The sequence below is a fragment of the Octopus bimaculoides genome, chromosome 11 (assembly GCF_046866305.1).
Source record: "Octopus bimaculoides isolate indiv1 chromosome 11, ASM4686630v1, whole genome shotgun sequence".
NCBI classification, from domain to species: domain Eukaryota; kingdom Metazoa; phylum Mollusca; class Cephalopoda; order Octopoda; family Octopodidae; genus Octopus; species Octopus bimaculoides.
This window is the reverse complement of record NC_142938.1, coordinates 4,006,943-4,014,442: the sequence shown is the minus strand read 5'-3', so window position 1 is coordinate 4,014,442 and position 7,500 is coordinate 4,006,943. Positions and strand designations below refer to the sequence as shown.

The 7,500-nt window shown below is 32.4% G+C and overlaps 1 long non-coding RNA gene across 2 annotated transcripts in view; it reads right to left on the bottom strand.

Annotated features, from left to right (window-relative positions):
- Positions 1-7,500, bottom strand: part of LOC128249041 (uncharacterized) — an 18,674-nt gene that overhangs the window by 3,571 nt on the left and 7,603 nt on the right. Inside the window, exon 2 of one of the 2 annotated variants that reach the window (XR_016243558.1) lies at positions 4,206-4,352. This is a non-coding gene — a long non-coding RNA (uncharacterized LOC128249041). The remainder of the gene's footprint in view (positions 1-4,205; positions 4,353-7,500) is intronic. The other variant, XR_016243557.1, reaches the window with a different exon arrangement.

The window sequence follows — 7,500 nt, the reverse complement described above, 5'->3', positions numbered from 1 at the left end:
ATTCACGCGCTCTTCCCGCACCGACCCAACCACCCAAATAGACTATATGTCATTGCGGTTAATTAACAGTTGACAAGTCGTCCTACTCAATAAAGATTAAATATCTTACAAGGTGAAGTACACCACCTTTCACATCTGCAAATCTCTTGAGTAAATAAAGCCGCTTCTATTCACACACAGCGCTCTGTAAAGCTCCCACGCACGCGCACACTCACCCTAACACGCTGGCACTATCGAAGGTTTCCGGTGCACGTGTCTCGGTATAACCTTTTGTTTCATACAGCTTGTTTTTATGTACGACACAAGCACATGTACATTGTCACACACACACACACACACATCCATACATTCATACTTTCATACACACACACACATATATATATATGTATAATTATATACATAGATATATACATACATGCATACATATAATATATGCATAATTATATATATATATATATATATATATATATATATATATATATATATACATATATACATATACATACATACATGCATGCATATAGCATATATGTATATAATATATATATATATATATACATATATATATACATGTATATATATATGTGTACGAGTGTCTATGAGTACATATACATGCAAACATATTTGTGTGTTTATATATAACATTACAAGGGAAATAGCATTTCGTGGCATCTTATGTTCCGTATATTGTTTACGTGTGTCTACTTACAAACACATGCATCACACACATACACACACACACACACACACACACACACACACACACAAGCAGACAAATATAGACATGCAGACACGATACGTAGATACGAATATATGTGTATATATAAACGTATATACGTCTGAGAGTATGCACATGCATCGAGAAATATATATATATATATATATATATATATATATATATATATATATATATATATATATACATATATATATGTATGTATGTATGTATGTATGTATGTTTGTATGTATGTGCGTTTATATGCATGTATGCATGTGTGTATGTATGTGTGTTTGTGTCAAGGATGTTATTGGTAAATTTCACTTATAGATATGTTAGACTCATTAACAAGTGATTTGTTGATTAATCAATATTTTTCTTTTTTTACAGATGTGTCTATATATGTGCGTGTGCGTGTGTGCGCGCGCGTGCGTGTTCTGGCGTATGTTAGTGAGTATCTGTGCGTATGAGTATGTGATCACTACTTTGATCGTATAGTGTAAGCACTACACACGACGAAGATATGACTTATTTTTACTGTGAAGCAATCCCCTCCATGAGCATAAGTACAAACACAGATATATATATATATTATATGTATTTATTTTCTCCTAGTAATAAATAACTCGGATAAAATAAATTCGATTATAATGTCTTACTTTTAAGCTGGTTCCCATACATTTCCCTGAGGAGAAGTTTACATTTTTAACATCGCCGATTCCTATGGATCGCATAAATTGTAATTCTTCGAAACGTATGTCGGAATAAAAGTATGCAGTTATAATATGCGTTTACTCCATTCTTTATATATATATATATATATATATATATATATATATATATATATATGTATATATATATATATATATTTTCATTATTATTATTATTATATTATATTATATTAGCGGAAAAACAAAAACCATGACAGAACGCGTATCTCAAGTCATTTAGAATAATTTAATTTGGGTAAGGTCAATTTAAAGTCTTTACAGCCGTTTCTGGGACAACTCAAGGGGTAGGTCATCATGTTTATGAACTGGGCATTCCATTATCAGAGACAAGGTATGAATATTTTAGATGGGAAAAATGTACAGTTCACAAGGACTGAAATTGATACTTTATAAGGAATAAAATAGAAAAATAAAACGATTAAATAAAGGAATAAAGAATAAAGTTGGTTAGAAGAATACAAGCAGTAAAAAATGTTCGCAACTCATCTTTTTTCTGAGGATATGAATTTTGGTCGGTACTTCCATGAAGGTACAGCTCCTTCGACCGACATCCCTATCCTCTGGAAAAAGGTGAGCTATGAACATTATTCTCCTGCCTATATTCTTCTAACTACCTTTACTCTTATTCTTCTATTTTACTCCTTTAGTCTTCTATTTTATTCCTTATAAACTGTGAATTTTATTCATTATAAATTGTAAATTATCCCCGTCTGAAATATTCATACTTTGTCTCTGATTATGGAATGCCCAGTGTGTGAACATGCTAACCTACCACTTGGGCTATCCCAGAAACGGCTGGAAGACTTTATATTCATCTTACCGTAATTAAATTATTCTAAACGACTTGAGATACTCGTTTTGCCTTGGTTTTCGATTTTTCCTCTAATACAATATATACATGCTATAATGAAACCGTAATACAGATCCCTAGATCCAGCCTCAGTTGTGAATTCTACCAGATAGATGGAAGAACATTTTAGAAAATGAAGGAGAGTATATTTTAGATTAAAAAGGAAATGTGTTTATCTTAATTTTGAAAAATAAATGAAGTATAAAAAAACTGAAAAATTTATGGGATGACCCATTATATATATGGTGGTCATCCATTCTGTTTCCAAGTGTCGAACTCACTGTTAATATAATTACCTTCCCGAGATGCCGCGCAGTGGGACAGAATCCGAAAAGAACATGGGTGCAAATCGAATTTCCAAAACACACAGCCATGCTTTCTCCGATGCATGAATATTCTATAATAATTCCGGTTTTATGAGTTCTCTTCAGCTAAGCATATTTTCCCTTATATTTTTTTCAAATTAGGGATCAGAGAATCGTCGAATTGTTGAAGAAGAATGTACCTGTCAAAAACCTATGGACGTCCATTCAAATGAAAATCAAGAGTCTTTTAATAAAAAAAAACAACAAAAACATATGGACATTAATCTATGTAATGTAACGATCGGAAAACTAAAGAAAACGGTTGACATTTAGATTCGTTCAATTATTTATTACTTTTCGCCACCATAAATTCTAAATTCAATTCGCAATGTGATCAACTCTGCCATTTCACAATTCAAAAGCCTATAAAATAACATCATCGGTAAATTTTCACACGACTCCTGAGAAATCGTACTTTCAACTTACTTAAGAAATTTATATTTATCTAATTGAATTATGTTTATATGTTGAGTTTATTAAGTGGCATTTGTTTTTGTATCATCATCATCATCATCATCATCATTAATTTATCATTATTATTATCATTATTATTTGTATCATTACAATCACTTATATATCATTACCATTATCAATATTACTATTAGTATTATCATTGTTAACATCATCATCAATGTTTTTATAATTGATTTATTATTATTACCATTAGTATAATTATTATTATTAATATTACTATTACTATTATTATTATTATTATTATTATTATTATTATTATTATTATTATTATTATTATTATTATTATTTTCATCTTGAATTTGATTCTTCTCTCGATTTTTAATTATTTACTATTTGCTAAAAATTGTATGTTCGTTTGTTGTTCTTTTTTTTGTTTCCTTTTAATATTTTGTTGTTGTTTAATCTTTGTTTTTTACTCATTAAACTAAGGATACGAACCACTTTAATTGTCCTTCAACACAATGACAATAAATCTGAAACGAATTCAATTGATTTGAACTATAATTAATTGGAATGAATAACTTCCAGATACTAACGTTTCATTAAAATTGGCTGCTTATTAAATAAGATAGAATTAACAAATTAAACCAAGCCTTTATTATTATTATTATTTATTTATTTTTGTTTTAGATTTTTTGTTTCGATACGAATAAAATATTATTGGTACTTGAATTCTACAGTTTATTAAAGTTAACCATCTTGTTATCATTTGAAACTCTTAAGGAGTTTAATTCTTGGGTAGGTAGATTTTAATTACTTAATGTGGTGCTTTGGTTGACTTAATCCTTCCGGTATTTAATTTTGAACTTCAACATTTCTGGGGTCACATTGTGCTGAGACCAATCAACACTGCTCTACAACATTCTGCGGTTATTCACATATAATATTGATTTCAAATTTTAGCACAAAGCCACTCACTTCGGGGGGTGGGGGGATAGTTGATTGTGTTGGTCCCAGTGATCACCTTGTTGCTATTATGTCGACACCACAAACATAAAAAACTAATGGGCTTCGGCGGAATTTGAACACAGAACGTTAACATTATTTACATTATTTAGATTATTTACATTTGACGGATATCTGACCTCATCTTTTTTCTTGTTAACACAACGTTTTGGTTGATATACCTTCCAGCCTCCATCAGGTATATGGCGTAGTAGTTAAGAGCGCGGACTACTAACTCCAAGATTCCAAGTTCGATTCCAGGCAGTGACCTGAATAAAAATAATAATAATAATAATAATAATAATAATAATAATAATAATAATAATAATGATAATAATAATAATAATAATAATAATAACATCAAAAAATACCTTAGGAATGAGAACCCAGGTTTAAAATTTCCCCAAGACACCTGATGAAGGCTGGTGGGTATATCAGCCGAAACAAACAAGATGAGCACAAACATTCATCAAATGTAAATAATGTAAATAATGCACCAAATTCCTAATCTCTTAAATATAAAACAGAACGTGAAGAGGAGCAGATTGCTCGGCGGGTAAACGTTCCTGCTAGCTTGCCGCGCTATTCATGTGAAATATTAGGGTGGCAATGTGGGTTGTTAGTGCATCGAACAAAATGTTTTTATTTTAGAAACTGAAATCTCGCCGGGGGCAACTTTGCTTTTCAGCCTTTCTTGCTGGATGAAACAAAGTGCCAGTTAAATACTGGGGTTGATTTAACCGACAAACGGCCTCGTCTAAAATTGCTGACCTTGAACCAGAACTTGAAACCGTCATGATTGCAGACGTGGCTGTGTGGTAAAAAGCTTCTTCCGGGTTCAATCCCACTGTGTGGCACCTTAGACGGGTGTCTTCTACTATGGTCCTATGCTTACCAAAGCCTTGTAAATCGCGATAATCTAAATGATTACATTGGTAAGTTACAAGATATTTTTAATAAATTTACCAATAAAGGAATAATATGGCGGGCGTTAACTTGGTGAAAGTCTTCCTACTCTAGAAAATTCCTTGGCAATCACGAAGCATAAACGAACTCTCTTTCCATCACACCGATCCGAAATAAATTAAGATATTCATTTCCGTTGTCATAGAGACATGTGTGTGTGTGTGTGTGTGTGTGTGTGTGTGTGTGTGTGTGTGTGTTTGTCCCCACCACCATCGCTTGACAACCGACGTTGGTGTGTTTACGTCCCCGTAACTTAGCGGTTCGGCGAAAGATATCAAAGGAATAAGTACAAGGCTTACAAAGAATAAGACCTGGGATCGATTAGTTCGACTAAAGGCGGTCCTCCAGCATGGCCGCAGTCAATTGACTGAAACAAGTAAAAGGATAAATGAATAAAAGATTTAATTCCGATGTTTCTGAATGTTTTACGCAAGATCGTTCAGAATGGCAATATGAACGGTTCCAAGTCTGCTGCGAAGATGCCACAATTAACAGCAGAGTAATGTCTTGTCTAGATTGTTAAGTCTTCTTCATTGTTCTCGTCATTATAACTTATTGTTGCAATCCTTAGCAGCAACAACGGCAGAAGAAAGGGACGAAGAATTTTCATTGCCAACAATATTCGCATCTTTGCCGTGAAGAAAATATTTTGCACTCATTTATGAAGAACTTTATTATCAGCATCGTTAGAATGCTTCAACAACAACAGGTGCAGCCGAAGCAGGAACAGGAGTAGCTGGAGCAAGAAGAAGAAGAAGAAGAAGAAGAAGAAGAAGAAGAAGAAGAAGAAGAAGAAGAAAAAGGACAACGGCTACAAACTACAAAAGCAGGAAAATGGAGAGTAAAAAGGAAAAAAGAGGAAGAAAGAAAAGAAGGAAGGAAGGATGGAAAGAAGAGGAATGGGAGCAGGAAGTGAAGGGGTAGCTGTGGCAGCCATATTTCTGTGTATCGTCATCATGCACAACAACATCAACATCATCATCGTCAATGTGACCTCCACCACCTCCATCACAATCATCATCATCATCATAACAGTCGTCGTCGTCATCATTATTACAATCATCATCTTCATCAACATCCACAACACCAGGAAACCATCACTACCAGCTCTATCGACTCGACCTCGAAATTTCGACTTTTATCTTTCCGTCATTATCGTCAACATTCACCAGTAACTACACACCATCATCACCATCATCACCATCATCACCATCATCACCATCATCATCATCATCACCACCACCACCACCACCACCACCACCACCACCACCACCACCATCATCATCACCATCATCATCGCAATTCCCTATACTTATTACCCTTTCCCCATTCAGCAGCACTTTGTTAATTTCATTACCATTTTCCATCTTCAGATAATTCTCAATGTTAAATTGGACAATTCTAAATATAATTACCATTAAATTTACATTTTTTACCAATATATTGCAATATATATGTCTCAACCTATATATATATGCATACATATAAGGTATATGTATGTATATGTATGCATACATACAAATATATATATGCATATATACCTATATGTATGTGTGTATATATATATATTTATATATATATATATATATATATATATATATATATATATATATATATATATATATATATGCACGTATGTATGTTTATGTGCGCATATATTGGTGTATATACGTATGTATGTATGTATGTATGTATGTAAAAGACTGAGGGTGCATCTAGCTTTCAACGGTTCTCCCTGATATATCTACGTATCTATACATCAAATTATCAATCTAGCAATCTCTCTCTCCCACAGTCTCACATCAACTTTATTTCCCTCTCTTTATATGTACACAGAATTAGAAACACACACGCGCGCGCATGCACACGCAGGCACGCGCACACACAGCGTAGCACATAAACACACACACACGCACACACATATATACCTGTGTATATGTATGCATATATACACGTATATCTAAATATCTATCTATATGTATATATATATATACATATATATATATACATATACATACATATAGATATATGTATATATATATGTATATGAATGTATGTATGTATGCATGTATATGTATGTATGCATGTATGTATGTATGCATGTATATACCACTTGACAATTTAAACATACAAACATATGAATGTGCGCACACACATATCTATCTCCCTTTTCCTTTGTATATCATGAAAATGTATAATGTATGCATGTATGTATGTATGTATATGCATACATATGCAAAGATAAACGTCCAAAACCCATCCATTCATACACTCATACAAATATATGTGTACGTATACGTGTGCGCATTCACATACATATGCACAAGCATATACATATAATTATCGTTTTATATATATATGTATATACATATACATACATGCATAAATATGTGTATATGTATACATTTATATATGTATAAATATATGTGTGTATATATATATATATATATG